Below are 22,530 nucleotides of genomic sequence, written 5' to 3'. Positions count from 1 at the left end.
TAAAGAAAATAGTGAGGTCATAATTACACTTAACATAATACAACTATCCTTCATACAACTAAAATGGCACCAATTCCCAACCCAAATACTATTACATAAAGTTAACAATACTTAAATGCTGATATGGAGTCAATAAATCTTATGCTACACGATAAAGGAAAAGGAAAAAAATCAAAATATTTTCTTAGTGCAAGTGTATACATGCACAAACATGTTTTTAACAAAAGAAGGAGGAAATACTCATGACACAGTCCTCATTTCTGCAGCCGGTATATAATTGTAGCTGGTAATGGTGAACTACCTTCTTCTACTACCCATTCCATATTCCTGTTGCCTTCAGCAAGCACCTCAGTAGGTCGTGGTTTTTTTCCTGGTGGGGTGACCTAAACCTTCATTCCTGAAGGGTCTGGATCATTTGTAATCCTGCCTGGATTGAGCTGTCGTAGTTTCCCATTGACCTTAATCACAGGGCATGGTAATACTAAAAGACGCCCTAATGGATCTCCTGTATTCCATGCATACTCTTCCTTACCTCTATTGTGGAGTAGTAGACTGATTTCATCTTGATAGTCTGCATCAATCACCCCAGCCAACACTGTAACTCCCTTCTTAACCTGTTAACTTAAAGGTAGGAAGAGCCCAAAGTGTCCAGGTGCCGAACTTAACTTTCAGTTCAATGGAATTGTTGTTGTGTCTCCTGGTGGCAACATTCCTCCCTTTGGAACTAAGACCTCTAGACAAGCAGAACGTAATGTTGCAGGAACAGGAAGCAAAAATTTTGCTAGTGGCTCACTAGCGGTGATGGTGAGTGGTGCCACTTCCACTTCCACCCCTTGATTCCTGGACCCATGAATCCTGGCTACGAGAGAAACAGTACCATATATTGGACTGTGATTCAGAGCATACACGGCCTTCTGGAGAACTTTGCCCCAGCCTGGCAGAGCATTATCACCTAGTTGGTGTTGTAATTGTGACTTCAAAAGACCATTCCACCGTTCTATCAATCCAGCTGCTTCAGGATGATGGGGAACATGGTAAGACCAGTGAATTCCATAAGCCTGAGCTCACTGCTGCACTTCTTTAGCCATAGAGTGCCTTCATCAGAGGCAATGCTGTGTAGAATACCGTGATGGTGGATAAGGCATTCTGTGAGTCCATGGATGGTAATCTTGGCAGAAGCATTGCACGCAGGATAGGCAAACCCATATCTGGAGTAAGTGTCCATTCCTGTGAGGACAAACCTTTGTTCTTTCCATGATGGAAGAGGTCCAATATAATTAACCTGCCACCAGGTAGCTGGCTGATTACCCAAAGGAATGGTGCTATATCAAGTGCTTGGTGTTGATCTCTGCTGCTGGAAAACTGAGCACTCAGCAGTGGCCATAGTAAGGTCAGCCCTGGTGAGTGGAAGTTCATGTTGCTGAGCCCATGCATAACCTCCATCCCTGCCACCATGGCCTCTTTGTTCATTGGCTCATTGGGCAATGACAGCGGTGGCTGGAGAAAGAGGCTGAGTGGTGTCCAGAGAATGGGTCATCCTATCCACTTGATTATTAAACTCCTCCACTGAGGTCACCTGTTGGTGAGCACTCACATGGGATAAAAATATCTTCACAGTTTTTGACCACTCAGAGAGGTCCATACACAAACCCCTTTCCTAAATTTCTTTGTCACCAATTTTCCAATCACACTTTTTGCAAGTCCCTGACCATCCAGCCAAACCATTGGCTACACCTCATGAATCAGTCTATAATCACACATCTGGCCATTTCTCCTTCCACGCAAAGTGCACAACCAGGTGCACTGCTCAAAGTTCTGCCCACCGGGAAGATTTCCCTTCACCACGGTCCTTCAGGGATGTCCTAGAAATGGGCTGTTGTGCTGCAGCTGTCCACTTTTGGGTGGTGCCTGCATATCGTGCAGAACTATCTGAACCAGGCCCTAGTCTTCTCTTCCTCGGTCAACTGATCATAGGGAACTCCACATGAGGCCATTGGTGCAGGCTGGGGGAGAGAAGGCAGGGTGGCTGGAGTGAAAAGACCATGGGCATTTAAGCTACTTCCTCATGTAATTTACTTGTGCCTCCAGGACTGCTCAAGCGTGCCCAATCATGTATATACAACTTCCATTTGATGATGGAATGGTGCTGTGCATGACCCACTTTATGGCTAGATGGGTCAGAAAGCACCCAGTTCATGATAGGCAGTACAGGTTGCATAGTGACTTGATGACCCATAGTCAAACGTTCAGTTTCCACCAAAGCCCAGTAACAGGTCAAGAGCTGTCTCTTAAAAGGAGAGTAGTTATCTGCAAAAGATGACAGGTTCTTGCTCCAAAATCTTAGAGGCCTTTGCTGTGATTCCCCTATGGGAACCTGCCAAGGGCTCCAAACAGCATCCCTATCTGACACTGAAACCTCAAGCACCATTGGATCTGCTAGGTCATATGTGCCAAGTGGCAAACAGCTTGCACAGCAGCCTGGACCTGTTGCAGAGCCTTCTTCTGTTCTGGACCCCACCCAAAACTGGCAGCCTTTGGGGGTCACTGGGTAAATGGGCTGGAGTAACACACCCAAATGAGGAATGTATTGCCTCCAAAATCCAAATAAGCCTACTAGGCATTGTGCCTCTTTCTTGGTTATAGGAGGGTTCAAATACAGCAATTTATTCTCTACTTTAGAATATCTCAACAGGCCCCAAACCACAGAACCCCTAGAAATTTTACTGAGGTAGACTATCCCTCAATTTTAGTCAGATTTATTTCCCATCCTCTGGCATGCAAATGTCTCCAATGTGTTTACTACTTCTTGCTCACTGGATCCAATCAGCATAATGTCATCAATGTAATGGACCAGTGTGATATCTTCTGGAAGCAAAAAGGGACTAAGGGCTCTCCAAAAAGATTATGACAGAAAGATGGAGAGTAGAGATATCCCTGCAGTAGGACAGTAAAGGTATATTGCTGTCCTTGCCAGCTGAAGGCAAATTGCTTCTGGTGGGGCTTATAAACAGGAATGGAGAAAAGGGCATTTGTGCAGTCAATGGTTGCATACCAGGTACCAGGAGATGTGTCATTTTGCTCAAGCAATCAAACCACATCTGGTACAGTAGCTGCAATTGGAGTCACCACTTGGTTAAGATTACAGTAATCCACTGTCATTCTCCAAGATCCATCTGTCTTCTGCACTGGCCAAATGGGAGAATTTAACAGGGATGTAGTGGGAATCACCACCTCTGTGTCTTTCAAGTCCTTAATGGTGGCACTAATCTCTGCAATCCCTCCAGGGATGTGATATTGTTTTTAATTTACAATTTTCTAGGTAGAGGCAGCTCTAATGGCTTCCATTTGGCCTTTCCCACCATAATTAGTCCTCACCCTACCAGTCAGGGAGCCAATGTGGGGGTTCTGCCAGCCATTAAGTATGTCTATGCCAATTATGCATTCTGGCATTGGGTGAATGACCACAGGATGAGTCCAGTGACTCATTAGACCCACTGTAAGTCAGACTTGAGCTAAAACTCCATTAATTACCTGACCTCCATAAGCCCCTACTTTAACTGAAGGACCACATTGACATTATGAGTTGCCTGGAATCAACATCAGCTCAGAGCCAGTATCCACTAGTCCCCAAACGTCTGATCATTTCCCTTTCCCCAGTGCACAGTTACCCTAGTAAAAGGCCAGTGGTCTCCTTGGGGAAAGATGGGCGAAAGATTCACTACATAAATTGTTGGTAATGTAGTGTGGTCCTTCCTCAAGGGGAACCGGCCTCCCCTTCATTCAAGAGGTTCTGGTTCTGTAAACTGGCTCAAGTCTGGAAATTGATTAAGGGGCCATGATTCTCTGTTTTTATAATTCAAGTTAGTATTTTGTCCATTCGACCTACAAGTTTTCTGTTTGTATAATTTAAGTGGGAATGCAGTAAGCTTCCCATCAATTTCACTTCTAGGAATACTGTGATTAATTAGCCAACACCAGAGCTCTACACGATTGCTGCTTTGCCTCTTTTGTCCATTATGGTAGCTATGCCCACCTTGCCTTTGACAGTTGAGTGTTGCCACTTGGCCTCTGCCACCTAAGGATCCAATTATTCCCATTGTATTTAAATTTTGTAGCTGAGTAATTGTGGTTCCCACCTTTAGGGAACCTAATATGCAGAGAAGGACAACTATAAGGCTCTTCAAAGATGCAAGTACTGCTCTCATAAATCTATTTCACAAGGCATGGGTCAAGGGTATATATTCTGGACCCTCCCAGGTGCGATGAGTAGGTCTAAAGTGACGAATACAACCTATGATCCCAATCTTCCTAAGCCTTTGGATCCCTTCCTCTACATTAAACCAAGGGAGATCAGGCATTTCCAGCTCTCTCACAGTGGGCCATCTTTTAATCCATATTTCAGCTAACCAAGCAAGTAAACTATTAAAACCTTTTTTTAACTCCCTGAGCTGCAAAATTAAGTGCAGAGTCCCTATTTAGTGGGCCCAAATCAATAAATTCTGCCTGATCCAATTCTGTGTTGCTTCCACCATTATCCCATGCCCTTTGTATCCATTCCCATTCCTGTTCTCCAGATTGCTGTTTATGTAATTTGGAGAACTCACACAGTTGTTTTCAAGTGTAGCACACCTCCTCAGGGGTCACACTTTCAACCTCACCTCTAGGGGCCCACCATGACTTTAGTCTAGTGATAGGTCTAGAAGCAAAAGAGGTGTTGGGGGTGGCTTCTGAGGAGAATCAACATTATCCTGCCTGGCAACTGCCTCACTGGAGGCCATCACTGTTACCTCAGGCAGTGCAGGGTTTATCTCCTCAGACAAAGGTGGAAAGGCTGATGGCAGCATGGGTCAGGGAGGGGATGTTGCCACTACTGGAGATGGGAAAGCTGTTCCTTCTGGCAAAAAAGGTTCATCAGAATTTACAAACACAGTGTCCCCAGCTTCATCAGGGTCTTCTCACACATCCCCATTCCAAGTTGCAGGGCCCCATTATTTTCCAATAAATGCCCTCACTTTAACAGTAGACACCTGGCAAGGAAGTCCATTTATCTTTCATTGCAGGTCAGCCACTTTCATGATAAGAACTTGTGTCTATTTTTCTACATTGTCAGCTCTTTCTCAATAGGAGATAAGACTCTCACTCAGGGCAATCTTAGCAGATTTGAGGCTCAGTATCTGCTTCTGAAGCCAGGAGACAGAATCCCTGAGTTCATCATTTTCTTTCATCATTTTGTCCACTGAACTTCAGAGCAACCAATCAGATTCATTATGTTCCTTGGTTCTCCATATATGGCCAATTATATTATGTATAGAGTCACTAAACTCCTTGCCTTTCATGAGCAGTGAATCAGGAGTGTCAAATGCATTTATTTTGCGTAACTCTCTAAATAGTTCATGTCAAGGAATATCGGTGTTCTCCATGCTATTAAAAGTAGAGTCCTTAGCATTTTTGGGTCTACTCATATTAAGCAGCCAACTTCAGAAACCCCAAAACCAAGGAAAAAACTTCATCATTTGTATTATGTTCCTCTAGAATCACCCCACTTCTGGTACCAAAATCTTTATTAGTCAAGGTTCTCTGGGAGGGACAGAACTTATAGGACATATATATGAGTTTACTGAGTATTAACTTACATAATCACAAGGTCCCACAATAGGCTGTGTGCAAGCTGAGGAGCATGGAGAGCCAGTCCAACTTGCAAAATTGAAGAACTTGGAGTCCGATGTTTGAGAGAAGGAAGCATCCAGCACAGGAGACACATGTAGGCTAGGAGGCTAGGGTCATCTTGACTTTTCATGTTTTTCTGCCTGCTTTGTATTTCCTGGAAGCTGATTAGATTTTCCCACCAGATTAAGGCTGGATTTGCCTTCCCCAGCCCACTGACTCAAATGTTAATCTCTTTTGGGCAACACCCACACAGACACACCCAGGATTAATACTCTGTATCCCTCAATCCAATCAAGTTGACACTCAGTATTAACCATCACAGACATCAACTTATTTAGGTTTCACATATGAGTAAGATGATGTGATATTTGTCCTTTGGTGCCTGGCTCATTTTACCTAACATAACGTCCTCCAGGTTTATCCATGTTGCTGCAAATAACAGGATTTCATTCTTTTTTGTAGCTGAGTAACATTCCATTGTTTATAAATACTACATTTTCTTTAGCTATTCATCTTTTGATGGACATTTAGGTTGATTTCATATCTTGGCTAATACAAATAGTGCTGGAATAGAGACGGGAGTATAGGTATCTCTTTGACAAATTAATTTCAATTTCTTTGGATATATATTCAGCAGTAGGATTGTTAAATTATATGTAGTTCTAATTTTCATTTTTTGAGAAACCTCCATAGTATTTCCCATATGACTATACTAATTTACATTCCCACCAACTGTGTATAAAAGTTCTCTTTTAACCGTATCATTGCCAGCATTTGTTAGTTTTTTTTTGTCTTTTTGACGATAGCCATTCTAACTGGTGTGAGATGACATCTCATTGTGGTTTTGATTTGCATTTCCCTGATGTTGAGTGATGTTGAAAATTTTGTCATATACCTGCTGGTTATGTGTCATTTGTATATCTTCTTTTGAGAAATATCTATTCAGGTCTTTTGCCTATTTTTAAATCAGATTATTTAGGGTGTTTTTTTTCTGCTATCGAGTTGTTTGATTTTGTTATATATATTCCTGATATCGACCCCTTGTCAGACGCATTGTTTATAAATATTCTCTCCCATTCTATATGTTGTCTCTTCACTCTGTTAATTATTTCCTTTGCTATGCAGAAGCATTTTAGTTTGATGAAATCCCACTTGTCTGTTTCTGCTTTTCTAGTCTATAATTTGGGGTCTTACCCAAAAAATCCTTGCCCTGAACAATATCATGAAGCATTTCTCCTGTGCTTGTTCTTTTAGTAGTTCTATAGTTTCGAGCCTTATATTTGAGTCTTTAAACCATTTTGAGTTTATTTTTTTTTCTAGGCAAGAACTTTAATGAATTGAACTGTTATTGACAACATCAAAAAACAGTGTAATATATACAAAATTATCATTTTATATCAGGAGAAAATTTCACATGTTGTCAACAGTACACATCTGGCTGACCGCTAAGGGGCTGGCATAGTACATACACCCATGACAGGCCAACTGGGACATTGGTGAACATGCTGTGCCTCACTACAAATTCCCCTTTCCGTGAGAATTGTACAGAAGGAGAGATATAGAGCGTGTACCCCCCAAAAAGGGTGAGGCTGGGGACTCTGTCAGAAAGCACTCTCAGGGGTCCCTGTGCCCAGTGCTCAGAACTTCAGGGTGATGACCAGCCAATACTTGGGCTGCTTTTCTGTCACAGTGCTTGTCAAAGCTCAGCTGCACTGCAGCCTCCATGGCCTGGATCTTGGTGGCACTCTCCCAAACAAATGTTTTATTCTCAGTCTGTTGCTGCTCACTGGGCCTCTTAGTCAGGGGCTCCACTGACCAGTAGATGTTGTAGTACAGGTCGTGGTCAGCGTTCATGTAGTCATCCAGGTATTCTGCATCCAGCTGCTGCTGCCACCATTGGTCTTCTCTGTGCCTCTGGGTCTCTGCAAAGTACTGGCAGAGGTCCTGGGTGACTTCCATATTGCTTAGGTCGCATTCTACCACCCCATCTGACTTTGTCTCCATCTCCTCCTCTTTAGGCTAAGCTTGGTCTTCTCTTGTGGATGCCTGGATCCTACTGCTGTCATGTGGATGCTGCCCAGACCTTCTGAAATCTGCAGAACGGAGGTAGGAGTCCTGCCAGGCCATGTGATGGTCAGAGAAGGACATAGGATATCCAGCCTGGTTATCGTAAGCTCTTCAGGGAAGAACTGCAGGAGGAAATGACCATGGAAGACTGAAATAGGATTCCACAGCCTTCCTACAGGCATTCTGGTGGCTTTGCATCCAAGCCATGACATGATGATAATGTTGCCAATAACGTAAATACACCGGATGAGAGAACCAAAACTCAGTAGCTCTCAAAGTTGATTCCTTTACTGCCATCACTGATTATGAAAGTCCAAATGGGCTCCAAAATTCATGAGTACACAGCTTGCAGCTTCTGAGCAGTGGGCAAGCAGAGGCCCATTTTTCACTGGAGAGACAGAGGAGTAGTCAGGGGAAGGCTGTTGCCAGGGCAACTCCGAGGTGATTTTTGTATAGGGTAAGAGAGAGGGGTCTAGTTCCATTCTTCTACATGTGGATATCCAGTTTTCCTAGCACCAGTTATTGAAGCAGCTGTTCTTTCCCCCATTGTGTGTTCTTGGCAGAAAAATCAGTTGTCTGTAAATGCATGGATTTATCTGGACTCTTTATTTTGTTTCAGTAGTTTATCAGTCTGTTTTTATGTCAATGGCATGCTGTTTTGGTTACTATAACTATAGTATATTTTGAAGTCAGGTAGTGTGATACCTCCAGCTTTGTTCTACTCAAGATTGTTTTGACTATTCTGAGTCTTTTGTGGTTCCATACGAATTTTCAGATTGTGTTTTTTATTTCTGTGAAGAATGTCATTGCTAGGGATTGCACTGAATCTGTAGATGGCTTTGAATAGTATTTATTATTTTTAATAGATGAAATTCTTGCAAGATTCACTCTATAAGTCAGGTTATGGGTACAGAAAGATATATATATAGTATGTTCACATAATTATACATATGTACTTATATATCATTACAGGTAGATTGCTTTTGTTAAATGAATGAATGAAATATTGATGAGATTTGCAGAAACATAAAATCCCAAGGTAGAAAGAAATATTAAAAGTCATCTGGTGTATCCCACTTCCCAACTGATACTGGAGTCCTCTCTTCAGTACCCCACTAACTGGTCATCCATCCTCTGATTGAACATTTCCACTTGATGGTAAATGCACCATTTGTTTAAATAAGTCTATTCTGTCTTTGGACAGCTCAGACTAATATGTTCTATTTCACATTTGGACCCATATTGCTTTTTGTTTAACCTCACCCTCTATAGCCAACATAACAAATGGAAATGGAAAGCTCTATGGTCAAAAAGTGAACGCAAAAAGAATGTCTGCTTTCAGAGTTCTCATAAAACCAGATTACAGACCCATGAACGTGTCCATTTTTAGGAGTGAGGAAACTTGGGACCACAGAGTAACCTTGTGCAAGACCATAAGGACTATTTAGTAGCAGTAAAGCTAAAATTCAAGTCTCCTGATTCCTGGTGCAGTGCTCTTTACGTACGTTTTCCTCCAATATCCTTAGTGGTTTAAGAACATGGACTATGGGGCCACAATGTCTGCGTTTGAATCCCACCTCCACAACATAATAGATGTATAATTTGAGGCAAGCTACTTACCTGCTCTGTGCTTCAGTTTCTCATCTGCAATATGAAGATAATAATAGTACCTCTTCATACATTTTGGGAATATTGTTTGTGTTAGCATTGCTATCTTCTTAATAAGTGCTGAGAACATAGTAAAATTTACTCAATACATATTGGTTATTATTATCATTTATCGTCTTTTCAAACTTGCAAAACACTGCACAGCCATATTACCAATGAATTCTTAAGAATCTTTAGGCTCCCCTAAAACATATTTGACTCTGGAGCATTCCTTCTTTCCTTTGAGGAAAAAACAATGTAAGCTTCCTAATTATTATATATTAAATATATGTGCTATATATAGATATATAAATAATACATAATCTAAAAGCTATTGTATACTACTTTCAAACTTCTCTCAAAGAAATCAGTCCTTTTAACAGTTTATTAAATCTATGGTCCTGGCAGAGACATGGGTAAACTTTCTGACTTGGGTACCAAAGAGCAAACCTTTTCTTCCCAGCACACCCAGAAGTTTCTAAGTGCACTCAGGAGAAGATATAAATAAAGAATTGCAAGCAAATATAAAAAGAACGGGCAAATCACCATTTTAAAAGGTCATCTGTTACCCCATGGAAATGTTTGAAAAGGCATACAATTAATTCTCTATAATTCAGGTCAATGAAAACAGTAGCCAACTAATCATTTTTTCCACAAGTTCTCTTTATAAATAAATGTCAACTATCAAGTGCCAACTCACGGCTAGAACACTACACGCATAAACCTATTATTAGCCAGCTCCTAGTTATATTAACTGGAAGATTTCAAGGCAGAAGGAAGTTAAATACTAAGGAGATCTACTTTCTATATTTATGCAAAGTTAGGAAGTCAAAGATTGCATCTACAGCTATTTAAAATGAAACAAAATAAAATAATAAAATAAAATAAAATATATATGTATAAAACCCTGTCCTTTTCCTTTCATTTTTTTCTGGATGCATTAAGTACAAGACATTTAAGCCAAAATTTTCTTCAGACAGAAGTCAAAACTTTCCCATATAAAAAGGACATTAACTACACATTAACACTGGGTCGGGTGGTAATTGCAAATTCTCCTTATTTATTTTAAGGCTTTGTAAAACAGCAGAAGAGAAAGAGGTGGGAAGAATATAAGTAGAATCAAAGTATGGATACACTGGACTCCCATAAGTATAGACCATGGCATTTGAAAAATGTTAGAAATCCTTCTGTGTCTGTGCCATATTCAGGACAATTAACATACTGCAAATATACTGATAAGATAAAAATTCCAACCATGTAACAAAAACGCAGTTGACAACTTGTACATTATGCAATCATGACTGTCATTTTATTACTGTTATTAATTTATTAGTGTAATTACATTTTTTCAATGTCATAATGTGATAATAAAGGATTTGTCATTACTAAGTTAACCTCCAAACATCTCTGACCTCAGGGGAGGTAGTTGCACACTTTCAGTCCAAAATGAGCTGTCAGTTACCACAATGACATTTTGATGACTACATTACCTTGTAATTAAATGTCTCAACAAACTTCTGCTTTTGATTGACAGGTAGTTAAGACTATCATTGACCACAGGGCAGTTTTTTTATATTTCAAGAATAATCTTCCTTGAATTTCAAAAATAATTTTTTATCACTGAAGCAGAAGGGCAAGGCTTTAAAATTAAAATGTCTTCAGTAATATATTTATGAACCTGTATTTGGCACTGATAAAACAAAGAAAATTCTGCTACATTAGACGTATCTGTTGCACAATCCATTGTCTTGCTGGAAAACTTTGACTAATAAATTTTTATGATGTTCTTTATTAGTATTATAGAACATACAAATAATTCCATCACTTTTCTCTCCCATGCCAAATTTTTCCATGACTGATGTAAGAGAAAGCCCCAAATAATGGATTTTTGTATATGCTTTATAATCTTTATTCCTCTTACCATTCTTAAGTCCAATGTGTTACTTCAGTATTTGAAGGGCAATATAGGCCACAAATAACACAAACATTGTATTCTTTTTCCCTTCTTCCAGTTACCTTCCTTAATAAGTGAACAACTAAAGGAATCCACTTCATACTACATTGTTCACAATATGGCCAATAACCTTTGTACTGCTTCAGTTTGAAATAAAACTTTTCTTAGCTGGTGCTAAATATTTATTCCATTTTAATAATTTTAAATCAAAGGAAGCTGAATGAGCACAGAAAATAGCAAAATACAATTTCCATGTGCAATACCCTGACTAATATAACTATAAATTGTATAGTCAAGTATTCAAGTATAAAGCCACTGAGTATTTAAATGAAGAGGACCCACCTGAATTTTATTTTTGCTTATTTTTATTGGGCTAAACTTTTTTTTATTATTATACTTTAAGTTTTAGGGTACATGTGCACAATGTGCAGGTTTGTTACATATGTATACATGTGCCATGTTGGTGTGCTGCACCCATTAACTCATCATTTACATTAGGTATATCTCCCAATGCTATCCCTCCCCGCCCCCCCACCCCACAACAGGCCCCGGTGTGTGATGTTCCCCTTCCTGTGTCCATGCGTTCTCATTGTTCAATTCCCACCTATGAGTGAGAACATGCAGTGTTTGGTTTTTTGTCCTTGCGATAAATTAAGAACTGGAATACTAATAAAATAAACTTTTTAAAAACAAGTCTTTCTCATGATTAAAATAAAAGTAATACAAAATGAGAAAATCCATTAGTAAAGTGAAATACCATTAAAACCCAACATTAGCAGTATGAAATTAAATATACACATTTTTCTTAAGCACTATTATGCAATTTTCTTTCGCAAAGAAGTAAAGTTCAGTTCCTTCAAGGTTCTTCATTAAATATTCTATTTGAGATGCCTATATAATTAACAGCTAATGGGTACAAACATAGAGTTAGAATAAGTCCTAATGTTCTATATCAGGGTAGGGTGACTATAGTTAACAACAATGTATTGTATATTTCAAAACAACTGAAACAGAGGACTTGAAATGTTCCCAACACATAGAAATGCTAAACACTCAACATGTTGGATACCCGTCTAGTTGATCATTACACATTCTATGCATGTAACAAAAGTTATCATGTATCCCATAAATATGTACAAATATCATGTACCAATAAAAAATTTTAAAAATACAATGATAATCTCTAAAATAAGTTTTATGTTGTTACTGTCAGCCAACTGTGAATTTTATGGAAATATATACACCTTCTCAAAAAGCTGACAAATGGAGGAGGCCAAAGGGGAAGAAATGCCACAAATGGCCCTGATTTTAAGCCAAGCTCTATGTGGATGCATATTATTTGAAAATTTTTGCTTCTTCATTTGAAAAACACCGACATTTTTTTCAAGTTATGAAATAAACCTGAGACTTCTCAGAATATAAAACAAATTTTGGGTGGTAGTCACTCTCTTCCCCATTGTAGGTAAAACAAACCCAGCCTAAAGCAACCATAACAGCTCCCCATTGTCCTGAGTATTCCTTAAGTAATCATATCTCGACACACATATTTCTATGAGATGCAAAAAGAAATTCAATAGCTAACATAGATCCAGCAAAGAAGTACTGAGTATCTACTTTCTGCTGATCACTGTCAGAATCACTGCTAAGCTGAACATGATCTATTATACACATGTCACTGGATATAAGGAAGCTGAAATAGAATGAAAACCCCCTCATTGGGGGCATGGAAAAGTAGAGAGAACTGCATCACAGTGTAACATAAGAGTCATAACAAAATTGTCTCTTATTTGTCATAAAAGGTTCATCCACAGTAGCTTAATTATAAAAGGCAACCAACATTACGTATTCTCCTTCAAAAAAGATACTGTATATTCACAAATAACATATGTGTAACTTATAAAAGTAAAGCTTGAAGCAACTAAAATATTTGGGTACAAATCAGAAATTGTTTTAAAAGATGTTGACAGAGTAAAAAGAAACTTTCTAAACTCAATATATCCCAGACTCTAAAGATACAAATTAAGAAATAATGCAAATTGACTATGGACTGAACAAAGACAATACTTTGATTACATTTCCTCTTAGCCAATGAACAGGGTGGAGTGTCCTTATCATTCAACAGCACAGTTTCACAGTCACAACAAATTTTAAACTTCACTGTGGTTTTCTTCAAACTATTATGAAAATTATGTAAATCTAGTAATATACAAAAGGTGCAGAAAAACAAAAAGAAATATGAATAAGCCAAACAATTCACAGCTAAAATAATTTTTGCCATCATTTTACAAGTTGGACCTGAACTCTGAAACCTTTTTTGTAAAAATAATTCAGAGATACCTGGAATGATTGATCTAATTAGGTACTTTTCAAAAGTATAAAGATCATCTTTACAATGACATTTTTAACAGAGAATTAAAGAATTGTGGATGAAAATGACTTAGTTTGGGGTTTATTGAAATAGTACTACTCCTTGTGGCTATATTGTCTTTAAACTAAAAACCTAAGTAAGCTCCATAAAATGCACTTTACCCAGTTTATTCTATTATAAAACTTCATAAATATGTCAACAAAACCACTTGGTCATTTATCTAAGAGGCCACAGTGAGATATCGTTAGAGAAAACAAGAGAATTAAGAGTGTTTCTTGTAAGCCTCTATTAACTACAATATTCATATTAGTCAGTTGTGCAGAAAAATAGATTTAAAAGAGGAAGCAAATAAAATATAACATGTTTTCTTAAATCAGAAATCAGCCTCCCACAAAAATCATAAGAAGGAAACAGAAACTGGAGGTAGACCAAGAGGGTCAAAACACTACTGAGAATTTTGGAAATATATCATTTTGGATGACAGCCATTGTACCAGCCATCTCTATGTAATGATGCTGCAACACACTACTACATTCAAACATTTCTAGGGCTCTAAAGCAAAACCAATACAAACAATGCGCTCAGGAACCACATTATATCCTCATATTATGAAATGAATACCTATAACATGGAAACCAATTCATTTATACAAATGTCACTTCAATAGAAGGCAGAAGGCAAGGAGGTTCACTGCTGGCCAGGCCTGAGTCACCTGTGGAACTATCTTGTCAAGTTTTATATGTCATTCTTAGAGTAACTATACATCCCAATTTCCCTGAACCTGCTTCCTTGTTTATGCCTGTTGTTGTGATGTAATTATTAATAGTGGTCACTTTCACGTTCAAAAGTGTTCCAGTTTGGAAAATAAAGTACATGATTTCCCTATTAATATCCCATTGACTATATATAAATGTCTACAATTATCTACTAGAGGAAATATTTTTACTTTCTCCTTTATCCAGAGATTGTACTTCTGATAACAATAAGAATAGAGCATGAAACATTTTCTAAGCCAACATAATATGGTGTGACATTGAGCGTTATCAGTAACAATTCAGCTATCACCAATTTAACACACTTAGCCCCTGATTCACCTGTAGTAGAGTAATTTAACAGCCTTATACAATCTGACTGCTTTCCAATAAATTATCTTTTTGTCATTACTCTTGTCAGGAAGAGATTTCATTTAGAAGGCTTCTAAAATGTTCCACATAAAATCATATAATTACAGGACCACCTATTCCTATTACAACTAACCTCCTATGATGGGGTTGCTATATGCTTAGGTGTTCAGACAGCTGCTCACACACCACTGCAACTGACAAATTAATTTTTTACAGCAGAAAACAGAAACGTACTCGCTATCACTGTGTAGTGATGGAGGTTGTATCAGATTAGAGTGAGAGCTAGATGTGACCCATGGACTGAGAATTTGGTCTTGTTTGTCCCTTGGCCTTTGGAAAGAATGCCCAAAAGAATGTCCTAAGAAGGTCGAAGCTATTTTTTCTCTAACCCCATAATATTCTGAAAATTGAGCTACTTACCCTATTATACAGTAGCCAGACCAATGGTTCCTATGTGTACAATTGTAATGTTTTTCATTGTGTTAAGTGCTCTAATTATTATATAAATATATATACACGATTATTATTTATAGGACTGTATATGTTTCTATATATGACTCTGAAGCCAGAAAACGTATGTTTGCATATATGTGCATGCATGTGTATGTTATGACATGTGTCTAAATATGTGCTACATCCCTGTTTCTTAGTTCACTATCTACCAACAAGATACTACCAGTCATGTGTATTATTTTATCTTTTGTGCACAATCTATACATGCCCCCCACAACCTGGATTCTCAAGAATGATCTACCATAATAAAATGAATAAGCCTAGTAAAATGTGTAAAGTCTCCAGTATATATGTAATAAATTTTACCAAATATTTTTGTGAATGATTTTTAATCAAAGTGATATGTATGTATACATCTCAAAATACATTTGTTATCAAAAGGATTCTATTGGTACTCATTTTAGAGACAAACCAAAAGAAAGCACAGTAACAAAGAGGGTCTAATAATGAAAAAATAAGATTAACCTCTAATATAAATTTATAAAACACACTGCCACTAATTCTTTCACTTATAGGCAAACTTGAACATGGGATCTCTAATAATAAAGATTAAAGTTGACATATAGTTGAGGTGATGTATTTGTCACAAATTATATCAAATATGTCATGAACTAACAAGATATTTCATATATAATTTTCACAAATAATTTTTGGTAAAAAAGTTAAATTATTATTGCATCCAAAATTTTAATTAGGTGTTCAAGGCAAGATGGCAGAATAGGTTTCACCAATCATTTTCCCCACCAAAGGATATCAATTTAACAACTATCTATACACACACACACACACACACACACCCCTTCATAAGAACCAAAAATCAGGTGAGCACTCATAGTACCTGATTATAACTTCAAAATCACTGAAAGAGGCACTGAAGAAGTACAAAAAAAAAAATCTTGTTCTCTGATCCCACCCCTCCCAAATCCCCCTGGCTCCTCTGTCTTTTGAAGCTTATTGTGGAGACCATTTCTGTGTCTGAGGAGAAAGAAATCATAGCAATTGTGAGGCATCAAACTCAGTGTTGCCCTCTTACAACAAAAAGCAAAACCCGACCAAACTCAGCTGATGTCCGACCAAGGAGAGAGCATTTAAACCAGCCCTAGTCAGAGGGGAATTGTCAATCCTAGTGGTCCAAACTGGAGTTCCCACAAGCCTCACCACCATGGGCTAAAGTGTTCTGGGGCCGCAAATAAACTTGAAAGACAGTCAACACCAAGAGGATCACAACTCCTGAGCAAGCCGAAGTGTTAAACTGGGCCCAGAAAGAGTGAACTGGTTGGGTATGAAACCTGCTTAGAGTGAATAGGAACAGCTGCAGTCTACAGCTCCCAGCCTGAGCGACGCAGAAGACGGGTGATTTCTGCATTTCCATGTGAGGTACTGGGTTCATCCCACTAGGGCGTGCCAGACAGTGGGCGCAGGTCAGTGGGTGCGCGCACCGTGCGCGAGCCGAAGCAGGGTGAGGCATTGCCTCACGCCGGAAGCGCAAGGGGTCAGGGAGTTCCCTTTCCTAGTCAAAGAAAGGGGTGACAGAGGGCACCTGGAAAATCGGGTCACTCCCACCCGAATACTGCGCTTTTCCGACGGGCTTAAAAAACGGGGCATCAGATTATATCCCGCACCTGGCTTGGAGGGTCCTACGCCCACGGAGTCTTGCTGATTGCTAGCACAGCAGTCTGAGATCAAACTGCAAGGCGGCAGCGAGGCTGGGGGAGGGGCGCCCGCCATTGCCCAGGCTTGCTTAGGTAAACAAAGCAGCCGGGAAGCTCGAAATGGGTGGAGCCCACCACAGCTCAAGGAGGCCTGCCTGCCTCTGTAGGCTCCACCTCTGGGTGCAGGGCACAGACAAACAAAAAGACAGCAGTAACCTCTGCAGACTTAAATGTCCCTGTCTGACAGCTTTGAAGAGAGCAGTGGTTCTCCCAGCACGCAGCTGGAGATCTGAGAACGGGCAGACTGCCTCCTCAAGTGGGTCCCTGACCCCTGACCCCCGAGCAGCCTAACTGGGGAGCAGCCTAACTGGGAGGCACCCCCCCAGCAGGGGCAGACTGACACCTCACACAGAGTACTCCAACAGACCTGCAGCTGAGGGCCCTCTCTGTTAGAAGGAAAACTAACAAACAGAAAGGACATCCACACCAAAAACCCATCTGTACATCACCATCATCAAAGACCAAAAGTAGGAAAAACCGCAAAGATGGGGAAAAAACAGAACAGAAAAACTGGAAACTCTAAAACGCAGAGCGACTCTCCTCCTCCAAAGGAATGCAGTTCCTCACCAGCAACGGAACAAAGCTGGATGGAGAATGACTTTGACAAGCTGAGAGAAGAAGGCTTCAGACGATCAAATTACTCTGAGCTACGGGAGGACATTCAAACCAAAGGCAAAGAAGTTGAAAACTTTGAAAAAAATTTAGAAGAATGTATAACTAGAATAATCAACACAGAGAAGTGCTTAAAGGAGCTGATGGAGCTGAAAACCAAGGCTCAAGAACTACGTGAAGAATGCAGACGCCTCAGGAGCCGATGCGATCAACTGGAAGAAAGTGTATCAGCGATGGAAGATGAAATGAATGAAATGAAGCGAGAAGGGAAGTTTAGAAAAAAAAGAATAAAAAGAAACGAGCAAAGCCTCCAAGAAATATGGGACTATGTGAAAGGACCAAATCTACATCTGATTGGTGTACCTGAAAGTGACGGGGAGAATGGAACCAAGTTGGAAAACACTCTGCAGGATATTATCCAGGAGATCTTCCCCAATCCAGCAAGGCAGGCCAACATTTCAGATTCAGGAAATACAGAGAACGCCACAAAGATACTCCTCGAGAAGAGCAACTCCAAGACACATAATTGTCAGATTCACCAAAGTTGAAATGAAGGAAAAAATGTTAAGGGCAGCCAGAGAGAAACGTCACGTTACCCTCAAAGGGAAGCCTATCAGACTAACAGCTGATCTCGGCAGAAACTCTACAAGCCAGAAGAGAGTGGGGGCCAATATTCAACATTCTTAAAGAAAAGAATTTTCAACCCAGAATTTCATATCCAGCCAAACTAAGCTTCATAAGTGAAGGAGAAATAAAATCCTTTACAGACTAGCAAATGCTGAGAGATTTTGTCACCACCAGGCCTGCCCTAAAAGAGCTCCTGAAGGAAGCGCTAAACATGGAAAGGAACAACCGGTACCAGCCGCTGCCAAATCATGCCAAAATGTAAAGACCATCAAGACTAGGAAGAAACTGCATCAACTAACAAGGAAAATAACCAGCTAACATCATAATGACAGGATCAAATTCACACATAACAATATTAACTTTAAATGTAAATGGACTAAATCCTCCAATTAAAAGACACAGACTGGCAAATTGGATAAAGAGTCAAGACCCATCAGTGTGCTGTATTCAGGAAACCCATCTCACGTGCAGAGACATACATAGGCTCAAAATAAAAGGATGGAGGAAGATCTACCAAGCAAATGGAAAACAAAAAAAGGCAGGGTTACAATCCTAGTCTCTGATAAAACAGACTTTAAATCAACAAAGATCAAAAGAGACAAAGAAGGCCATTACATAATGGTAAAGGGATCAATTCAACAAGAAGAGCTAACTATCCTAAATATATATGCACCCAATACAGGAACACCCAGATTCATAAAGCAAGTCCTGAGTGACCTACAAAGAGACTTAGACTCCCACACATTAATAATGGGAGACTTTAACACCCCACTGTCAACATTAGACAGATCAACGAGACAGAAAGGCAACAAGGATACCCAGGAATTGAACTCAGCTCTGCACTAAGCAGACCTAATAGACATCTACAGAACTCTCCACCCCAAATCAACAGAATATACATTTTTTTCAGCACCACACCACACCTATTCCAAAATTGACCACATACTTGGAAGTAAAGCTCTCCTCAGCAAATGTAAAACAACAGAAATTATAACAAACTGTCTCTCAGACCACAGTGCAATCAAACTAGAACTCAGGATTAAGAAACTCACTCAAAACTGCTCAACTACATGGAAACTGAACAACCCGCTCCTGAATGACTACTGGGTACATAACGAAATGAAGGCAGAAATAAAGATGTTCTTTGAAACCAACGAGAACAAAGACACAACATACCAGAATCTCTGGGACGCATTCAAAGCAGTCTGTAGAGGGAAATTTATAGCACTAAATGCCCACAAGAGAAAGCAGGAAAGATCCAAAATTGACACCCTAACATCACAATTGAAGGAACTAGAAAAGCAAGAGCAAACACATTCAAAAGCTAGCAGAAGGCAAGAAATAACTAAAATCAGAACAGAACTGAAGGATATAGAGACAAAAAACCCTTCAAAAAATTAATGAATCCAGGAGCTGGTTTTTTGAAAGGATCAACAAAATTGATAGACTGCTAGCAATACTAATAAAGAATAAAAGAGAGAAGAATCAAATAGACACAATAAAAAATGATAAAGGGGATATCACCACCGATCCCACAGAAATACAAACTACCATCAGAGAATACTACAAACACCTCTACGCAAATAAACTAGAAAATCTAGAAGAAATGGATAAATTCCTCGACACATACACTCTCCCAAGGCTACACCAGGAAGAAGTTGAATCTCTGAATAGACCAATAACAGGATCTGAAATTGTGGCAATAATCAATAGCTTACCAACCAAAAAGAGTCCAGGACCAGATGGATTCACAGCCAAATTCTACCAGAGGTACAAGGAGGAAATGGTACCATTCCTTCTGAAACTATTCAAATCAATAGAAAAAGAGGGAATCCTCCCTAACTCATTTTATGAGGCCAGCATCATTCTGATACCAAAGCTGGGCAGAGACACAACCAAAAAAGAGAATTTTAGACCAATATCCTTGATGAACATTGATGCAAAAATCCTCAATAAAATACTGGCAAAACGAATCCAGCAGCACATCAAAAAGCTTATCCACCATGATCAAGTGGGCTTCATCCCTGGGATGCAAGGCTGGTTCAATATACGAAAATCAATAAATGTAATCTAGCATATAAACAGAACCAAAGACAAAAACCACATGATTATCTCAATAGATGCAGAAAAGGCCTTTGACAAAATTCAACAACCCTTCATGCTAAACACTCTCAATAAATTAGGTATTGATGGGATGTATTTCAAAATAATAAGAGCTATCTATGACAAACCCACAGCCAATGTCATACTGAATGGGCAAAAACTGGAAGCATTGCCTTTGAAAACTGGCACAAGACAGGGATGCCCTCTCTCATCACTCCTATTCAATATAGTGTTGGAAATTCTGGCCAGGGCAATTAGGCAGGAGAAGGAAATAAAGGGTATCCAATTAGGATAAGAGGAAGTCAAATTGTTCCTGTTTGCAGATGACATGATTGTATACCTAGAAAACCCCATTGTCTCAGTCCAAAATCTCCTTAAGCTGATAAGCAACTTCAGCAAAGTCTCAGGATACAAAATCAATGTACAAAAATCACAAGCATTCTTATACACCAACAACAGACAAACAGAGAGCCAAATCATCAGTGAACTCCCATTCACAATTGCTTCAAAGAGAATAAAATACCTAGGAATCCAACTTACAAGGGATGTGAAGGACCTCTTCAAGAAGAACTACAAACCACTGCTCAAGGAAATAAAAGAGGATACAAACAAATGGAAGAACATTCCATGCTCATGGGTAGGAAGAATCAATACCATGAAAATGGCCATACTGCCCAAGGTAATTTACAGATTCAATGCCATCCCCATCAAGCTACCAATGACTTTCTTCACAGAATTGGAAATAAACTACTTTAAAGTTCATATGGAACCAAAAAAGAGCCTGCATCGCCAAGTCAATCCTAAGCCAAAAGAACAAAGCTGGAGGCATCACACTACCTGACTTCAAACTATACTACAAGGCTACAGTAACCAAAACAGCATGGTACTGGCACCAAAACAGAGATATAGATCAATGGAACAGAACAGAGCCCTCAGAAATAATGCGGCATATCTACAACTATCTGATCTTTGACAAACCTGAGAAAAACAAGCAATGGGGAAAGGATTCCCTATTTAATAAATGGTGCTGGGAAAACTGGCTAGCCATATGTAGAAAGCTGAAACTGGATCCCTTCCTTACACCTTATACAAAAATCAATTCAAGATGGATTAAAGACTTAAACGTCAGACCTAAAACCATAAAAACCCTAGAAGAAAACCTAGGCATTACCATTCAGGACATAGGCATGGGCAAGGACTTCATGTCCAAAACACCAAAAGCAATGGCAACAAAAGACAAAATTGACAAATGGGATCTAATTAAACTAAAGAGCTTCTGCACAGCAAAAGAAACTACCATCAGAGTGAACAGGCAACCTACAAAATGGGAGAAAATTTTTGCAACCTACTCGTCTGACAAAGGGCTAATATCCAGAATCTACAATGAACTCAAACAAATTTACAAGAAAAAACAAACAACCCCATCAAAAAGTGGGCAAAGGACATGAACAGACACTTCGCAAAAGAAGACATTTATGCAGCCAAAAAACACATGAAAAAATGCTCACCATCACTGGCCATCAGAGAAATGCAAATCAAAACCACAATGAGATACCATCTCACACCAGTTAGAATGGCAATCTTTAAAAAGTCAGGAAACAACAGGTGCTGGAGAGCATGTGGAGAAACAGGAACACTTTTACACTGTTGGTGGGACTGTAAACTAGTTCAACCATTGTGGAAGTCAGTGTGGCGATTCCTCAGGGATCTAGAACTAGAAATACCATTTGACCCAGCCATCCCATTACTGGGTATATACCCAAAGGACTATAAATCATGCTGCTATAAAGACACATGTACATGTATGTTTATTGTGGCATTATTCACAATAGCAAAGACTTGGAACCAACCCAAATGTCCAACAATGATAGACTGGATTAAGAAAATGTGGCACACATACACCATGGAATACTATGCAGCCATAAAAAATGATGAGTTCATGTCCTTTGTAGGGACATGGATGAAATTGGAAATCATCATTCTCAGTAAACTATCGCAAGAACAAAATACCAAACACCACATATTCTCACTCATAGTTGGGAATTGAACAATGAGAACACATGGACACAGGAAGGGGAACATCACACTCTGGGGACTGTTGTGGGGTGGGGGAGGGGGGAGGGATAGCATTGGGAG

The 22,530-nt window shown here is 39.4% G+C and overlaps 1 protein-coding gene and 1 pseudogene across 2 annotated transcripts in view; both read right to left on the bottom strand.

Moving 5' to 3' along the window:
• DACH2 (dachshund family transcription factor 2) overlaps positions 1 to 22,530 on the bottom strand; it is a 675,532-nt gene that overhangs the window by 509,155 nt on the left and 143,847 nt on the right. The window lies entirely within an intron of this gene.
• LOC101137134 (gem-associated protein 8-like) overlaps positions 7,305 to 22,530 on the bottom strand; it is a 68,786-nt pseudogene continuing 53,560 nt past the window's right edge.

Source organism: Gorilla gorilla, chromosome X, assembly GCF_029281585.2.
Source record: "Gorilla gorilla gorilla isolate KB3781 chromosome X, NHGRI_mGorGor1-v2.1_pri, whole genome shotgun sequence".
Lineage (NCBI taxonomy): Eukaryota > Metazoa > Chordata > Mammalia > Primates > Hominidae > Gorilla > Gorilla gorilla.
This window is presented reverse-complemented; position numbering and strand designations above follow the sequence as displayed.